Here is a 19,872-nt window from a genome sequence, read left to right on the forward strand (position 1 = left end):
CGTGGTATCTTTGAAGATGGTAGGTTGGCCGTCGACTGACTTACCCTGTTTTCGACGTTCAAATACTTTATTTTTAGTATTCCACGTGTAATACGAAGGCACTTCAGTATACAGCAGTTTTTTCGCAAAGAATCATTTTTGCAAAGCGAAAAAAAAGCTGTTAATGTTGTATCCGGTGGATTCAGGACTCTTTGTTGCACGTTGGTTTCCGTGAAATAAACACGTTGACCATTCTGTAAATGTACCGCTAAGTGAACAACAGCTGGACTACGTTCATGTATCGGAAATGAAAGAATTCGCCAAACAGCTTCATTACTGCTTATGTATCTTCCAGCCTGATATTCTACGATTTCATCGAAATCTTTGATTTCGGACTGCAAGCCAAAAACTGCCATGTCACTGCCTTTGTTGACGTATTTACATATATATTTTATTGCCTTTACGGAGTTACAGTATTCAACGTTTATATGTGCATTAAATGTTTTGGATAATAAAGGGGAATATGGAACAACCCACTGGTTATCTACTTCGATGGTGGTACCGTTACGCTTCTTTATTATTGCTGTTTTACCGCCATCTTCAGTAGATCTTCTTCTATATTGTGGGTAACCATCATTGCCAGTAATTGTTGTGGGTACTAAAAGTCGAGGATATTGCTTTGTGCACCTTCCTTTGGCCATGCATGGTGAATTTTCGTTCAGTGCACCGCAAGGTCCATGTATCATATTTTTTACAATAATATCATGTAACCCCTTATCGACATTTTTATCAGGTATTTCAGCGGAAATCACATCATCAATTTCGTTTGAAGTAATTTTTTTATGTAGCCAGATTAGTATATGTGCGTGTGGCAAACCTCGTTTTTGCCATTCCACTGAGTACATCCAGCATCGCACTGACCCAAACACTTCATGTTTTACAAGGTAGTTTATCAGTGATTTCAACTTTTGCCGGAAGACACGTGCCGTAATGTCATGCCTATGAACCGCCGATTGTCCTTGAAGTAAAAGCTGCAGTATCTCGTCCCAAGATTGATTACATGTAAATGTAATAAATAAATCTGGACGACCATAGAGACGAACATACGCAATAGCATCTTGAGCATATTCATGCATATGACGTGGACTGCCAGCATATGACGAAGGTAAAATTGTTAATCTTCCAACGTTTGTGGTATTACCGTCATTTATAACTGCATCTCGCAAATGAATGTATTGTTCAGAGCGGAGCTTGGTCTGATTCAGGCGGATATATAGCAAACGTTCTGATTCAATTTTTGCATACATATCCACGACAAATTGGTGAAACAATTCACGGCATTTTAAAATATAATTTTCTTCATCCTGCCGAATCATTAGTCTATAGGAATAATAATGCATTGCACTGCATTTCTTATTCATTTCTTTGTTAGTGGCTGGATTCATCAATTTAATATTAAAGTGATAGCCGTCGGCTCCATCCCAAAAAATGATAGGATATTGTAGGGCATCGTAGCATCGATGAGTTTCAGCAATTCTTAACAACTGGGCGTTTCGCTTATGTAGAATAATATCTCGAGGTAAAAACTGATCACCGACCATAACGATTGCCACTTCGTCGATAGTCGGAGCATTGTATCTACGCACATGTTGGCCAGGAGGCGTTTTGTCAGCGGAAATAACAATTTTATGAGTATCAGTAGGCATCAAATCGATGGCTGTTTTGAACAGACGCACTAAATTATTATTTTCGTGGAAAAGATGTTGCAATTGGGAAACGATTGTCCTTTCAACGTTGGGAGAAATTTCGCAACGTGCATTCAATTCAGAATTTCTATCACTGATGAAGTACAATTGTAAAAATTTATGATTCTCGCCTAATAATGGTAGAAGGGACCCTGCTTTATGATAAATTTGCCCTTTTACTTTAAAAGTAGACATAAATTGATCTGGATTTTCGATTTGGGCTCCAAACGACGTCATTTGGAAACATGAGTTGTATTGTCTGATTTTTGACAAAAAACGCTTAGATTCTGACGTAGTTCCAGTAAGGAAAGTCTTCAATGGCTCTGGTGGTGCAGCCAATAGAGGAAGTTTAACTTTTCCTGAGGCGCAACACATTCCCATTGTTTCACCATTGAATTTCAAGGCCTTGCAATAGGGACAAATTTTGGACATTGTCCCGATTTGAACACAGCTACTCAAGCTATAATCATCGACTGGGTTGTACCTGAATGCCAGGCGATAACTTTCAGATTGCTCTGATTCCTCGGCACGCTTTCTTTTCTTACTTTCTCTATCAGCAGCAAGCCTGATTTCCTGCTGGTCTTTTGATTCCTCGGCACGCTTTCTTTTCTTACTTTCTCTATCAGCAGCAAGCCTGATTTCTTGCTGTTCTTGTAATTCCTCGGCCCGCCTTCTTTTTTCACATTCTGTTTTAGCAGCAAGTCTGCTTCTGCGTTGCTCTGGTAGTTCCTCGGCATGCTTTCTTTTTTCACTTTCTCTTTTAGCAGCAAGTCTGCTTTCGCGTTGCTCTGGTAGTTCCTCGGCATGCTTTCTTTTTTCACATTCTCTTTTAGCAGCAAGTCTGCTTCTGCGTTGCTCTGGTAGTTCCTCGGCATGCTTTCTTTTTTCACATTCTCTTTTAGCAGCAAGTCTGCTTCTGCGTTGCTCTGGTAGTTCCTCGGCATGCTTTCTTTTTTCACTTTCTCTTTTAGCAGCAAGTCTGCTTTCGCGTTGCTCTGGTAGTTCCTCGGCATGCTTTCTTTTTTCACATTCTCTTTTAGCAGCAAGTCTGCTTCTGCGTTGCTCTGGTAGTTCCTCGGCATGCTTTCTTTTTTCACTTTCTCTTTTAGCAGCAAGTCTGCTTTCGCGTTGCTCTGGTAGTTCCTCGGCACGCTTTCTTTTCTGACTTTCTCTATCACCAGCAAGTTTTCTGGCATAGACTCTTTGAGCATCTTCATCAGTCATTATAAACTTAAGCATTAATAGAATTCTACACGAACATCCGTCTTATATAACTTGAATGACGTCACGCCTTCAAAGCAAAAATGATGCCTTCAAAGCAAAAATGATGGCAGCTAATTTCATGACGTCAGCCGAAACATGACGGCGAACATATGTCTTATATAACTTGAATGACGTCACCTTCAAAGCAAAAATGACGGCAACTAATTTCATGACGTCAGCCGAAACATGACGTCACCTGACACATCCATCCACACATCCATCCACACATCCACAGACAGACAACTTATTTTTATATATATAGATAGATATATATATATATATATATATATATATATATATATATATATATATATATATATCTATATTCACAGGTGGGACATAGGGACACAACTACAATGGCGCGTAACTATTATGGCGCGTAACGACTTACGCGCGCGGGGGGGCTTGGGGGGGGCGCGAAGCGCCCCCACCAACTAGGTGTTGGGGTGGCGCGAAGCGCCACCCCAACAGCTAGTATATATATATAAAAATAAGTTGTCTGTGTGTGTGTGTGTCTGTCGAGTGACGTCATGTTTGTGTGTTGACTGACGTCATGTTTTCGACTGACGAAATTACAGACCGGGACATCGGGACACAAATGACGACCGGGACACCGGCACATAGGGAATATAAATGACGACCGGGACACTCAAAGAGAAAGCGACCGGGACACAAGGAATGTTCGATTAGCAATCACCATCAACAAAGCACCGGGACACAAATGACGACCGGGACACAGGGAGTATAAATGACGACCAGGACATAAGTAAAAAAAAAAAACTAAAAAAACTAAAAAAAAGGTAAAAACTGCAAAAAAAACAAAAAAGAAAAAAAAAGTAAAAACTAATAAAAAAACTAAAAAAGCTAAAAAACTAAAAAAACTAAAAAATAAAAAAAAAATAAAAAAAAAATAAAAAAAGGAAAAAAAATAAAAATAAAGGAGAAAAACAAAACTAAAAAAAAAAAAATAAAAAAATAAAAAGAAAAAAAGGGGAAAAATACAAAAATTTATTTCATCATATACCATTTCAAAAACGAATGTATATACAGACCGGGACACCAGGATACAAATGAAGACCGGGACACAGGGAATATAAATGACGACCGGGACACAGGGACACAACTACAACGGGGACGCCGGGGGGCACAGGGGGATATATAAATGACGACGGGGACACAGGGAATGTTCGATTAGCAATCACCATCAACAAAGCTCAAGGGCAATCATTAGAATCATGAGGTATAACTAAAAAAAAAACTAAAAAAAGGTAAAAAACTAAAAACTAAAAAAAGACCAATTCAAAAACGAATGTATATACAGACCGGGACACCGGGACACAAGGAATATAAATGACGCCCGGGACACTCAAAGAGAAATCACAGACTGGGACACCGGGACACAAATGACGACCGGGACACAGGGAATATAAATGACGACCGGGACACAGGGACACAACTACAACGGGGACGCCGGGGGGCACAGGGGGATATATAAATGACGACGGCGACACAGAGAATGGTCGATTAGCAATCACCCTCAACAAAGCTCAAGGGCAATCATTAGAATCATGAGGTATAGATCTGAATACGGATTGTTTTCCCATGGACCATTATATGTTGCATGTTCAAGAGTCGGTAAACCTGACAATCTATTTATATGCACAGACAATGGGATAGCAAAGAATGTTGTATATTCGCAAGTTTTACGTAGTTAAAAACATATATATATATATATAATATATATATATATATATATATATAGATATATATATATATATATATATATATATATATATATATATATATATATATATATATATATATATATATCTATATATATAAAAATAAGTTGTCTGTGGATGGATGGATGGATGGATGTGTGGATGGATGTGTCAGGTGACGTCACCTGAAAAAACTGGATTAGGTGACGTCAAAACTGAAAAAACTAAAAAAAGGCAAAAACTACAAAAAAAACTAAAAACTAATAAAAAAAATAAAAAAGCTAAAAAACTAAAAAAACTATAAAGGTAAAAACCAATAAAAAACTAAAAAAAAAACTGAAAAAACTAAAAAAAGGCAAAAACTACAAAAAAAAACTAAAAACTAATAAAAAAAGTAAAAAAGCTAAAAAACTAAAAAAACTAAAAAAACTAAAAAAAGGTAAAAAACTAAAAAAAATAAAAAATAAAAAAAAACTAAAAAAAGGAAAAAACTGAAAAATAAGCTAAAATAAAGGTAAAAACCAATAAAAAACTAAAAAAAAAAAGGAAAAAACTAATAAATGACGACACTCAAAGAGAAAGCGACCAGGACAAAAAACTAAAAAAAAGGCAAAAACTACAAAAAAACTAAAAACTAATAAAAAAAATAAAAAAGCTAAAAAACTAAAAAAACTAAAAAAAGGTAAAAAACTAAAAAAACTAAAAACTAAAAAAAAACTAAAAAAGGTAAAAACTAAAAGAACTAAAAAAGAAAAAAATAAATGACGACACTCAAAGAGAAAGCGACCAGGACAAAAGGAATGTTCGATTAGCAATCAACAAAGCACCGGGACACAGGGAGTATAAATGACGACCAGGACACAAGTAAAAAAAAAAATTAACAAAACTAAAAAGAAGGTAAAAACTACAAAAAAACTAAAAAGAAAAAAAAACTAAAAACTAATAAAAAAACTAAAAAATCTAAAAATCTAAATAAACTAAAAAAGAAAAAAAAAGGAAAAAAATAAAGGAGAAAAACAAAACTAAAAAACGAATGTATATACAGACCGGTACACCGGGATACAAATGACGACCGGGACACAGGGAATATAAATAACGACCGGGACACAGGGACACAACTACAACGGGGACACCGGGGGAAACAGGGGGATATAAATGACGACCGGGACAAAAAAACTAAAAAGAAATAAAAACTAAAAACTAATAAAAAAAACTAAAAAATCTAAAAATCTAAATAAGCTAAAAAAGAAAAAAAAAGGAAAAAAATAAAGGAGAAAAACAAAACTAAAAAACGAATGTATATACAGACCGGGACACCGGGATACAAATGATGACCGGGACCCGGGACACAGGGAATATAAATGACGACCGGGACACAGGGACACAACTACAACGGGGACACCGGGGGAAACAGGGGGATAACCTGACAATCTATTTATATGCAAAGACAATGGGACAGCAAAGAATGTTGTATATTCGCAAGTTTTACGTAGTTAAAACCATATATATATATATATATCTATATTCACAGGTGGGACATAGGGACACAACTACAATGGCGCGTAACTATTATGGCGCGTAACGACTTACGCGCGCGGGGGGGCTTGGGGGGGGCGCGAAGCGCCCCCACCAACTAGGTGTTGGGGTGGCGCGAAGCGCCACCCCAACAGCTAGTATATATATATATATACAGAAGATTGTCTGCTACAGAAGATTCTTGCTCGATTCCTAATTATGACTCCCATTTTAAGCCTAGATTGGACAAAGATGGCATTCCTCTATCTCATGGCGGAGGAGTTGCTTTTTTTTGTAAGTGTACCCTCCCAAATCGGATTCTATCATTTTCTGAAATAGAGAACAACTCCAAAACTGAAGTTTTATGGCTCTGGACCAGACCCAAAAACCTCCCAAAAGACGTATCTTGCATGATTTTTTGTATTATTTATTACCCTCCCCGTAGTGGATTTAAGAAGGAGCTGACGGCATATCTGCAACTTTATACTGACAGAATTCGCCACAAGTACCCCTATGCTGCAATTACATTATGTGGTGATTTCAATGAGCTAGACCAAAAGTGGCTTAGCGCTGCTCTTAGTCTTGACCAGGTAGTCAAGTCACCTACACGCAGTGATAAAACCCTAGACTTGATTTTTACCAACATTGAAGATTACTACTGTGCCCCGAAAATAGCTCCTCCATTAGGGGCAAGTGACCATCTATGCATCTTTTGGACCCCTTTATCATCCTTTCCCCCTATACCATTGATCAGTTATTCATATAGACCCATTACTGACGAGAAGATTGCCCATTTCAAAGTAAAACTTAGCTCCAAATCCTGGGCCAATATCCTATGTCTTACCAATGGTGATGAAATGGCTTCTAAGTTTTCAGCTGAACTTTTCCAGTTATACTGTGACACCTTTCCAGTGAAAAAAGTCAATTACAAATCCAATTGTAAACCATGGATAAATAAAAAAATTTGGTGCCTAATAAATGAACGTGATAGACTCTTTAAGGAAGGATTTTTCCAGGAATCTCGAAAACTTCGAAACATTGTTATTAGTGAAATTCGTAAAGCAAGAAAAGAGCATGGTGCTCACGTGCTCAATAAGTTACTGTATTCTAACCCTAAGAATTTCCACAAATGTATCCAAGATCTCATGGGAAAGGTCTCTTCTAAGTTTCTCTTACTGGATAGTAATGGCAACCCATTGAGTGCAGACATCATAAACGATTATTTTACTTCAACTTGTAAAACTCACCCGCCACTCCAAAATATGCCGGCCAACAGTGCAGTGAGTGACATTCCTGTGATTGGAATACATCAGACCCAGCTTAAACTCGAAAATCTTGATACAAATAAGTCAGTTTACCCAGGTGATATCCCTACCAAATTGATTGTGAAATGTGCCCATTATTTAAGTGTACCTCTAACAGCAATTTTTAACCAATGTTTTGTAGATGGTATTTTTCCAGTGTGTTTTAAACGAGCTATTATATCACCTATACCGAAAAACAAGACCCCAAAAGTCCCCTCTGACTTAAGACCAATATCAAAAGCCTCTATTTTTTCTAAAATTTTTGAAAGTTTTATTTACAATTTCCTCTTTGATGATATTCAAGATAAAATTAACCCAAATCAGTTTGGCTTTAGGCCGAATCATAGCACCACCCATTGTTTATGTTATATACTTGACACTGTTTTCAAACATCTTGAGTTAAGTAGTTCCTACGTTGAGGCTGTTTTTGCTGATATTAGTAAAGCCTTTGACAACTTGGATCATCAGACAGTTATTGATAATGCAAGGGCTTTAGGTGTCAGAGATTTTGTTTTACGTATAGTAGCTAGTTTTTTATCTGGTCGTGAGCAATGTGTAGTCCTCCCTAACGGAGATTCGTCAGGTTTTACCTCGATTTCCTGTGGAGCACCCCAAGGGACTAAATTGGGTCCTTTAGCATTCTTAATTGTTTTTAACAATGTTTTACCAAACTTTGACATCACTTTTAAATTTGCGGATGATTTGACATTACTTAACCTTTGTCAAACCTCAAACACTTTGGGCGTTAAACTTGACTCACTCATTAACAACTTAAAGAATGATCTTGCCAATGTTAAACTCAATCTGAGCATACCGAAAAGCAGTTAAATGCTATTCTCCTTTTTAAAAAATATACCCCCAATCAATAATTACCTTTGTATCCCAAATTTAAACATGGTTAAGCTACTTGGTGTGCACTTGGACAATGACCTTAAATGGAAATCTCACTCTTTTTACTTATTTAAAACGGGTGGTTTTCTCCTTAGATCTTTCTCCCTTCTTAAACGGTTCTCCATATCAATCCAGAACCTTAAAATAATTTATTGTTCTTATATAAGACCTTGTCTTGAATATACTTGCCCTGTCTGGCACCCTGGACTGACTAAATCCCAATGTTCTAAAATTGAAAGCATTCAAAAAAGAGCTATAAAAATTATACTGGGGACGTCCTATACTACTTATGATGAAGGTTTGGCTAGACTTGAACTCACTACATTGGAATCACGACGTCACTTCCTTACCATGAACTTCGGGCACAAGTGCCTTAGTTCTGACTATCATCGACGTCTTCTTCCCCCCTTCAAAGAAAACCCCCCAATCCTTCCCAATACAAGACTTAATGCTCGTAGAGCTCCAAATACTCAACTTGACTTGTGTCCCCAAATGTTGACAATGAGGTACAAAAACTCTTTCGTTCCCTATTTTGTTTCGCATTTTAATAATTGATTTAACTTTGTAACTATGTATATCCCTTAATATTTATTTTATCATTGTAATTATAATTGTTCTGACGTGCTTATGCTAGCTTGTGTGCTATTTTAGCCAATAAATCATATTCTATTCTATATATATATATATATATATATATATATATATATATATATATATATATATATATATATATATATATATTATTTGGGGGGGGGAGAGGGGTAACTAGATTTGACCCCCAACCCCAATAAAAAATTATCTTACTCGTAAGAAAAATAACCACATGCATATAAACAAATTTTTGCTGCAGTTTGTAAAGTTTTATTTTTTGCCTGCTATAAGATGAGCGCTATAATTCTTTAGAATCTATAATTCTCCTGTATTGCGGGCAGAGTGCATATAACTTCCATGGAAGCCAATGTCATTTGAGAGAAACCTTTACTCTGTCCTTCAAACCTTCTTCTGAGTTAATTTATTGGCAAATGGAGAACTAAAAAGTTTGGGCATATGGAGGTTCAACCCCACTCTCTCCTCCAAGACAAAAATCCAATGGCCAAAAACAAAAATAGCTAATGCAAAATTATGAACATAAATAATAAAAATAAACACTAATATGTAAGAAAACCCAATCTCCTGATTTGCGAAACAAGGCTTTAGCACCTTTTTGGTAAAGTTAAGTCTTACATCTTCAGCCAAATGTAAAGAAAAGAAAATTAAAACTAAATTTCAACAGAGAAGTTTTTTATTTATTGGCATAATAAAAATTATCTGGAGCTAGTTGAAAACAAATATTAGAAAATGATCCAAAAAGATGGGAAAAAATTATACAGTTATCGACCTAGTGAAAAGTTCCTTGCGCAACGCGGGATTGAACCATGAATCCCTCAATCAAGAGAGTAGGCCTTATCCACTACGCTACGACAAGGTGTTTGGTTAATTAATTTTTTTAATAGATGAATTTTATCGTGCTTTCACCAGTGCATGCTCTTTCTCCAATGAAGATAGTTCTTGTTGATTTTCTGAAGGCCTCTCTCCTTTCAAATTTAAAGGAAAAGGAGGGTGTAAAGAGGGAGGCTTTGTACAGATTGGGATGGAGGAGGAGCATGCGTAGCTGCATCCACCTCAAGGAGCTTGTTGCCGCAGTGAGTTGTTAATAGTAGTAGTAGTATCACCTTTTTAATTTTACACTTCGAAGAATCTAGGATGCCAAACATGCCGGACACATCCCTATATTAGGCGTAAAAAAAAGGAGAAAAACCATCAAACATTGTGATTGGAGACATTTTAACTTATGACGGATATTCAACAAGGGAGACTATGGTGTCAATCGAAAAATATTAGGAATAATACAAATACTATAAATAATAGTATATATATATATATATATATATATATATATATATATATATATATATATATATATATATATATATATATATATATATATATATATACATATATATATATATATATATATATATATATATATATATATATATATATATATATATATATATATATATATACATATATATATATATATATATATATATATATATATATATATATATATATATATATACTAGCTGTTGGGGTGGCGCTTCGCGCCACCCCAACACCTAGTTGGTGGGGGCGCTTCGCGCCCCCCCCAAGCCCCCCCGCGCGCGTAAGTCGTTACGCGCCATAATAGTTACGCGCCATTGTAGTTGTGTCCCTATGTCCCACCTGTGAATATAGATAGATATATATATATATATATATATATATATATATATATATATATATATATATATATATATATATATACTAGCTGTTGGGGTGGCGCTTCGCGCCACCCCAACACCTAGTTGGTGGGGGCGCTTCGCACCCCCCCCAAGCCCCCCCGCGCGCGTAAGTCGTTACGCGCCATAATAGTTACGCGCCATTGTAGTTGTGTCCCTATGTCCCACCTGTGAATATAGATAGATATATATATATGGTTTTAACTACGTAAAACTTGCGAATATACAACATTCTTTGCTGTCCCATTGTCTTTGCATATAAATAGATTGTCAGGTTTACCGACTCTTGAACATGCAACATATAATGGTCCATGGGAAAACAATCTGTATTCAGATCTATACCTCATGATTCTAATGATTGCCCTTGAGCTTTGTTGATGGTGATTGCTAATCGACCATTCCCTGTCCCGGTGTCCCGGTCGTCATTTACATCCCCCTGTTTCCCCCGGTGTCCCCGTTGTAGTTGTGTCCCTGTGTCCCGGTCGTCATTTATATTCCCTGTGTCCCGGGTCCCGGTCGTCATTTGTATCCCGGTGTCCCGGTCTGTATATACATTCGTTTTTTAGTTTTGTTTTTCTCCTTTATTTTTTTCCTTTTTTTTTTCTTTTTTAGCTTATTTAGATTTTTAGATTTTTTAGATTTTTTAGTTTTTTTATTAGTTTTTAGTTTTTTTTTCTTTTTAGTTTTTTTGTCCCGGTCGTCATTTATATCCCCCTGTTTCCCCCGGTGTCCCCGTTGTAGTTGTGTCCCTGTGTCCCGGTCGTCATTTATATTCCCTGTGTCCCGGTCGTCATTTGTATCCCGGTGTACCGGAGTTGTGTCCCTGTGTCCCGGTCGTCATTTATATTCCCTGTGTCCCGGGTCCCGGTCGTCATTTGTATCCCGGTGTCCCGGTCTGTATATACATTCGTTTTTTAGTTTTGTTTTTCTCCTTTATTTTTTTCCTTTTTTTTTCTTTTTTAGCTTATTTAGATTTTTAGATTTTTTAGTTTTTTTATTAGTTTTTAGTTTTTTTTTCTTTTTAGTTTTTTTGTCCCGGTCGTCATTTATATCCCCCTGTTTCCCCCGGGTCGTCATTTATACTCCCTGTGTCCCGGTGCTTTGTTGATTGCTAATCGAACATTCCTTTTGTCCTGGTCGCTTTCTCTTTGAGTGTCGTCATTTATTTTTTTCTTTTTTAGTTCTTTTAGTTTTTACCTTTTTTAGTTTTTTTTAGTTTTTAGTTTTTTTAGTTTTTTACCTTTTTTTAGTTTTTTTAGTTTTTTTTAGTTTTTTAGCTTTTTTATTTTTTTTATTAGTTTTTAGTTTTTTTGTAGTTTTTGCCTTTTTTTTAGTTTTTTTAGTTTTTTAGCTTTTTTATTAGTTTTTAGTTTTTTTTGTAGTTTTTGCCTTTTTTTAGTTTTTTTAGTTTTTTAGCTTTTTTATTTTTTTTATTAGTTTTTAGTTTTTTTTGTAGTTTTTGCCTTTTTTTTCTCTTTGAGTGTCGTCATTTATTAGTTTTTTCCTTTTTTTTTTTAGTTTTTTATTGGTTTTTACCTTTATTTTAGCTTATTTTTCAGTTTTTTCCTTTTTTTTAGTTTTTTTTATTTTTTATTTTTTTTAGTTTTTTACCTTTTTTTAGTTTTTTTAGTTTTTTAGCTTTTTTACTTTTTTTATTAGTTTTTAGTTTTTTTTGTAGTTTTTGCCTTTTTTTAGTTTTTTCAGTTTTTTTTTAGTTTTTTATTGGTTTTTACCTTTATAGTTTTTTTAGTTTTTTAGCTTTTTTATTTTTTTTATTAGTTTTTAGTTTTTTTTGTAGTTTTTGCCTTTTTTTAGTTTTTTCAGTTTTGACGTCACCTGATCCAGTTTTTTCAGGTGACGTCACCTGACACATCCATCCATCCATCCACAGACAACTTATTTTTATATATATAGATATTTTTTTATTAGTTTTTAGTTTTTTTTGTAGTTTTTGCCTTTTTTTTCTCTTTGAGTGTCGTCATTTATTAGTTTTTTCCTTTTTTTTTTTAGTTTTTTATTGGTTTTTACCTTTATTTTAGCTTATTTTTCAGTTTTTTCCTTTTTTTTAGTTTTTTTTATTTTTTATTTTTTTTAGTTTTTTACCTTTTTTTAGTTTTTTTAGTTTTTTAGCTTTTTTACTTTTTTTATTAGTTTTTAGTTTTTTTTGTAGTTTTTGCCTTTTTTTAGTTTTTTCAGTTTTTTTTTTAGTTTTTTATTGGTTTTTACCTTTATAGTTTTTTTAGTTTTTTAGCTTTTTTATTTTTTTTATTAGTTTTTAGTTTTTTTTGTAGTTTTTGCCTTTTTTTAGTTTTTTCAGTTTTGACGTCACCTGATCCAGTTTTTTCAGGTGACGTCACCTGACACATCCATCCATCCATCCACAGACAACTTATTTTTATATATATAGATAGATATATATATATATATATATATATATATATATATATATGGTTTTAACTACGTAAAACTTGCGAATATACAACATTCTTTGCTGTCCCATTGTCTTTGCATATAAATAGATTGTCAGGTTTACCGACTCTTGAACATGCAACATATAATGGTCCATGGGAAAACAATCTGTATTCAGATCTATACCTCATGATTCTAATGATTGCCCTTGAGCTTTGTTGATGGTGATTGCTAATCGACCATTCCCTGTCCCGGTGTCCCGGTTGTCATTTACATCCCCCTGTTTCCCCCGGTGTCCCCGTTGTAGTTGTGTCCCTGTGTCCCGGTCGTCATTTATATTCCCTGTGTCCCGGTCGTCATCTGTATCCCGGTGTCCCGGTCTGTATATACATTCGTTTTTTAGTTTTGTTTTTCTCCTTTATTTTTTCCTTTTTTTTTCTTTTTTAGCTTATTTAGATTTTCAGATTTTTTAGTTTTTTTATTAGTTTTTAGTTTTTTTTTTCTTTTTAGTTTTTTTGTCCCGGTCGTCATTTATATCCCCCTGTTTCCCCCGGTGTCCCCGTTGTAGTTGTGTCCCTGTGTCCCGGTCGTCATTTATATTCCCTGTGTCCCGGTCGTCATTTGTATCCCGGTGTACCGGTCTGTATATACATTCGTTTTTTAGTTTTGTTTTTCTCCTTTATTTTTTTCCTTTTTTTTTCTTTTTTAGTTTATTTAGATTTTTAGATTTTTTAATTTTTTTATTAGTTTTTAGTTTTTTTTTCTTTTTAGTTTTTTTGTAGTTTTTACCTTCTTTTTAGTTTTGTTAATTTTTTTTTTTACTTATGTCCTGGTCGTCATTTATACTCCCTGTGTCCCGGTGCTTTGTTGATTGCTAATCGAACATTCCTTTTGTCCTGGTCGCTTTCTCTTTGAGTGTCGTCATTTATTTTTTTCTTTTTTAGTTCTTTTAGTTTTTACCTTTTTTAGTTTTTTTTAGTTTTTTAGATGAAAATTTTTTTTAGTTTTTTCCTTTTTTTCTTTTTAGTTTTTTATTGGTTTTTACCTTTATGTTAGCTTATTTTTCAGTTTTTTCCTTTTTTTTTAGTTTTTTTTTATTTTTTTTAGTTTTTTACCTTTTTTTTAGTTTTTTTAGTTTTTTTAGTTTTTTAGCTTTTTTACTTTTTTTATTAGTTTTTATTTTTTTTGTATAGTTCTTTTAGTTTTTACCTTTTTTAGTTTTTTTTAGTTTTTTAGATGAAAATTTTTTTTAGTTTTTTCCTTTTTTTCTTTTTAGTTTTTTATTGGTTTTTACCTTTATTTTAGCTTATTTTTCAGTTTTTTCCTTTTTTTTAGTTTTTTTTTTTTTTATTTTTTTTTAGTTTTTTACCTTTTTTTAGTTTTTTTAGTTTTTTTAGTTTTTTAGCTTTTTTACTTTTTTTATTAGTTTTTAGTTTTTTTTTGTAGTTTTTGCCTTTTTTTAGTTTTTTCAGTTTTTTTTTTAGTTTTTTATTGGTTTTTACCTTTATTTTAGCTTATTTTTCAGTTTTTTCCTTTTTTTTAGTTTTTTTTTAGTTTTTAGTTTTTTTAGTTTTTTACCTTTTTTTAGTTTTTTTAGTTTTTTTAGTTTTTTAGCTTTTTTATTTTTTTTATTAGTTTTTAGTTTTTTTTGTAGTTTTTGCCTTTTTTTAGTTTTTTTATTTTTTTAGCTTTTTTATTAGTTTTTAGTTTTTTTTTGTTGTTTTTGCCTTTTTTTAGTTTTTTTAGTTTTTTAGCTTTTTTATTTTTTTTATTAGTTTTTAGTTTTTTTTGTAGTTTTTGCCTTTTTTTAGTTTTTTCAGTTTTGACGTCACCTGATCCAGTTTTTTCAGGTGACGTCACCTGATCCATCCACAGACAGACAGACAACTTATTTTTATATATATAGATATAAATATATATATATATATATATATATATAATATATATATAATATATATATATATTATATATATATATATATATATATATATATATATGATGAAAGAAATATTTGACATTTAGGATAATTAGCAACAAAAAGCTGAAGGGTAATTTTGAATACCGCAGAAGATTCCAAACGACGCAAAAAAAATTTAATATACAATGTTTTGGTAGCTCAAGTAGTCGAAATAGTTTTTTTTCAAATACACTATCTTTAATCCAGCAGAAATGGTCTTGCGTTTCAACCATTCATTTACAAAAAAAAAAAAAAAAAAAAAAAAAAAAAAAAAATCAGGTAAAAGATACTTAGATCCATTTTATGATAAAAAGTTTTTTTTTGCATACAGTTGTTTCCAAATAAAGGAAAATTTCCATGCAGACATCGGATTTTGGCAATTTAGCTGAAATATATCTTATGATCATCAATTTACAGAAAGCTTCTTTTAGTTGACAAGTTTTCTCTCAAGAAAAGAATTTAATAAGAATCCCTGTTGGTCAGAAAATTGCCAAATGCGTCAGACATATTTCTTTTTTAGAGGCCAAACTTCTCTATTTTTCTTGTGAGTGTAGATATATTCTTGCTGTTCTGAGAACAACTGTCTACATATTATCAGTAAAGTCTCTTCTATGTTACCTTTACCATTTTACTTTACCATTTATCTTTGCTATTTTACCTTTACCTACTACTTTACTATCGACCTCATAACCATAAATAAACTCATAATACTGATAAACATTGGCGTCTGTGGGAGATGCACGAGATTTCCCTCAAAGATTCTTTTACACCCCTATATTTAAAAAAAAGTAGGCTACCCTTTTTTGTTGAAAAAAGATTTTCTGGCATTTCCGTTGAAAAAAAAAAAAATCAGACACATTAGACTTTGAAAAATACAATCTTGCCCTCCCGCCCTCTACTTTCTATAAATTGATGCCACTGACCACTAGCCATGGATATTGTGACACATTAAACTTATATAGATTCCAAACATACCAGGACTCATGGGATGTCTTTTTTGACATCGAAGGAATTGGATGATTGACAGAATTAGTTTAAATGATTGCCAAACATCATTTAGTACAGGAAAAGACTATATCTTCTCCCATAGCCTAGTAACAAGAGAAGCCAGCACTGGACAACTATAGGGAGATTTAAAAGACCCTTTCTATCATAACACCTTGTAGCATATTTAAAAATAAATACTGGTTACAGAAAAATAAATATAAAAAAAACATGTAAAACAAGAGGTTTTTCTTAAAAGTCAGCATACGCTCCAGGATTTGCCTGTGACTTTTCACGCCTGACAAGATTCGCGTCAACCGATTTACTCTACACTTTGGCAGTTTATCTAAAACGAATTATATTACAAATATTTTCTTTTGTATTTATGACGAGAAAAAGGGCGTGAAGGGAGAAGGGGGCTAGATACCTTCTGGTCACTTTTGATTCTTAAAATGGAACTAGAACTTTCCATTTCTAATCAAATAAGCTTGTAACCTCTAAAGTTCATACGACCATCTGAGGTCATGATTTCTGAGGAATTTTGTCGACTCTGAGTTTTCGTTATATAACCTTGGGTCTATTTCAAACAAAAAAGTTAACTCAAAATTCAATTTGATGCAAGTGGGGATAAGAGGCAGGGTGGATCTAGTTGCCCTCTGGTCCCTTTTGACTCTTAAAAAGAGAACTAGAACTTTCAATATCCAATTGAATGATCCCCCTCCAAAGTTTATAAGGCCACCTCTTCCATAAAACCTTCTATACCCCCTGGAAATAACTAACAACACTTGACCCTGGACTCTAGGGGAGTGTGCGAACATAGAGTTCTTATTATCAGATCTTTGGTCTATTTTGAACAAAATTATTATCTAAAAAGTTCGATTGGATACATTTTGGGAAAACAGGGTGTGTGTGTGGGGGGGGGGGGGGGGTAGATGTCATCTGATAAGTTTTGACTCTCGAAAAGGGAATTAAAACTTTCAATTTCTAGTCATTTGAGTTGCTCTTAAACTTATATTACCCCCTCTTCCATAAAACCTTACATGCCCCCAGGGGGTAACTTACAACCCTTCCTCCAGGCTCTGGAGGGCTGTGTTGTTCTCAAAGATTTTGTTATCTGATCAATGCTCTATTTTGAACAAAATGACTATCCGAAAATGTTGATTGGATGCATTTGGTGAAAAGAGAGTATGGAGTAGATACCCTCTGGTCACTTTTGACTCTTATAGAGGGAACTAGAACTTTCAATTTCGAATCAAATAAATACCTCTGAAGTAACTTACAACACTTGGGGGGGGGGAGGTCTTGGGCCTGGAGTCTTAGTTATCTGATCTTTGAACTATTTAGAACAAAATGGCTTTATTAAAATTTTCCTTGTAGGTATTTGGGGGAAAAGGGTTTGTGGGATGGGGGGGGCAGTTCCCCACCAATAATCTTTTACTCTTAAAATGGGCACAATAACTTTTGATTTCCACTCAAATAAGCTCCCTCCAAAGATTATACTTCCATCCCCTTCCATAACGACGCTTTATGTCCCTGGGGCATAACTTACAACGTCTCCCCCTGGGCTTTGGGGGGGGCTGTGTTGACCCCAGAGTTTTTTTTATCTGATCTTTGAAGTATTTTTTAACAAAATGGCTATCTTAAAATTTTATTGGGTAAAGAGAGCGTGGGAGAGGGGCTAGTTGCCCTCTGATCAATTTTGAGACTCAAAGAGTAAAGTAAAACTTTCAATTTCCAGTCAAATGGGCCTTCTCTGAAGATTATACAAGCACCCCTTTCATAAAAACCTTATATGCACCCAGGGTATAACTTGCAACACCAGGTCAAGGACTCCGGGGATTGTGTTGACCCCAAGGTTTTTAGTTATCTGATCTTTGAACTACTTTGAACAAAATGGCTGTGGCAAAATTTTCATTGGATGTATTTGGGAGAAAAGGACTTGGGGGGATAGGCTAGTTGCCCCCAATCACTTTTGACTCTTAAAAAGGGCACCACCCTTATGGCCTTTATTATAGGCAATGCTAGAACATTATATCTGACATTAACCATATATACATTACAAGATTTTAGATGCAAGGATTTGTGTAATTTTCTGTGTAAAGGTCAAATGTTCTACATAGGCATGCTTGTAACAGGGAACATTCATCAGAATGTTTTTGGATGAAACCAAATACAGAAAAACAAAAGCATCAACTTTATCAATTACCGAAAAATTGTTCAATTGGACATATTTATTACATATTTTTTCCTGTTACCAATATATAGCAAGGATACAATTCTTTTTATAAAGCACAAGCTAACAATAGAACTCCAAGAACTAAAAGTCTAATTATTAACAACAATTATCATGATAATAATTCTTTTGGAATACGGATTTCATACTTTTCTAGGATTATTTTCATACATGAAATATCACTGACCACTTTGAACAGATAATACCTGTCTTGATTTTTTTTTTTTTTTTTTAAGAGAAAGAAAAAAAAACAAATGAAAATAAAGTTACCTATGTCTAGCAAGAAAAGATTTTCCTTCAAATTCTGGTGAAACAATAATCGCTTCAAATTTCATTCCACATCCATCAGACAGATCATTAACTTCCTTAAAAAAAAGAAATACATACGAAAATCTACTCACGCAAAGTCATTGAACTGACAAATATTTTTCTCTATCAAATTTGAAAAGATTTTATTTAATGAAGGCTGCTGGTAATCATCTGTTTATTTGAATTTAAATCCAGAAATTAAGAGCTCAAATTAATTGATTTTATAGGACAATATATATTGATATTATTTCTAAAACTGAGCCACTGTCAAATAGCTAACAACAATAGGGAAGTCTCCTAAATCTCAGTATTAATCACCTAGCCTGCATGTGCTCCCCCCCCCTGCAAGTTTTAATGCTACCCCATGTGCTTTGTTTTGCTTTACTTGCTTATTGTGTGTTTTATTAAAGGTACTTGGGTTATAATGAAATATCGAAATCAACTTCTAAATGGTGTCAGAAGCAAAAATCTAAAAATGTATGTCCAGCAGCATTCAATGCACACAATTTGGACAGTGAGTAGACCAAATTCAAAAACCATGCTATACTTATGTTCTATGGTCCTTTAGCAGGGAAGACTGAAAAAGTGTAATGTGCTTATCTTCTTGCCTGGGTTGGAGATAGAGGATGTGAAATATTCAAAACATTTGATATGACAAATGCTGAAGTGGATAAAATAGCAGCATTTATTAAAAAGTTAAAAGATAAAGCTGCACCAAAACACAACCAAGTTTTCTCACGATATTTATTTCAAAAAAGAGAACAACTGGAAACAGAAAGTGTAGACAAATTTATTACCAAACTTAAGATCCTTGTCGAACTTTGTGGCTAAACTGAGGAGAGTGAAATGCTTTGGGACAAGATTGTCTGCAGTGCAAAAAACATAAAAATATGTTAGAGATTGTTAGCAGAAGGTGATCAAGTAACGCTTGAAAGGGTAATAGCAATCTGCTAAACATATGAAACGACACATATGCAACTAAAAACATTTCAAGAGAAACAGGAAATAAAGCAAGAAATTGACTCTGTATCAAGAAACTGGAAAAAACCGTTAGCCGAAAATTCAAAGTGCTATTTTTGTGGTAAGCAATTTAATAAACATCATGTCTTTCCTGGAAAAGGAAAGTTTTGTGCAAAATTAGAAAAAAAAAAAAACCTTCGACCATTTTGCCAGAGTTTACAAAAGCACAGAGTTTACCAGAGTCTACTGAAGATCAGCATAGTGGGTATGAAACAGGCGGA

General features: G+C 33.8%; 2 protein-coding genes across 5 annotated transcripts in view; both read right to left on the reverse strand.

Annotated features, from left to right (window-relative positions):
* Nucleotides 1–19,872, reverse strand: part of LOC136032911 (uncharacterized) — a 155,906-nt gene that overhangs the window by 94,869 nt on the left and 41,165 nt on the right. The gene's annotated exons all lie outside the window — the stretch shown is intronic.
* The window catches only part of LOC136032914 (mevalonate kinase-like), an 86,573-nt gene that overhangs the window by 57,852 nt on the left and 8,849 nt on the right, over nucleotides 1–19,872 (reverse strand). For 3 of the 4 annotated variants that reach the window (XM_065713370.1, XM_065713371.1, XM_065713373.1), the window contains exon 2: nucleotides 18,593–18,687. The exons of the other annotated variant lie outside the window; for it this stretch is intronic. The gene's annotated coding sequence lies outside the window, so the exon portion shown is untranslated. The remainder of the gene's footprint in view (nucleotides 1–18,592; nucleotides 18,688–19,872) is intronic. 4 annotated transcript variants of the gene reach the window in all.

Source organism: Artemia franciscana, chromosome 11 (assembly GCF_032884065.1).
Source record: "Artemia franciscana chromosome 11, ASM3288406v1, whole genome shotgun sequence".
Lineage (NCBI taxonomy): Eukaryota > Metazoa > Arthropoda > Branchiopoda > Anostraca > Artemiidae > Artemia > Artemia franciscana.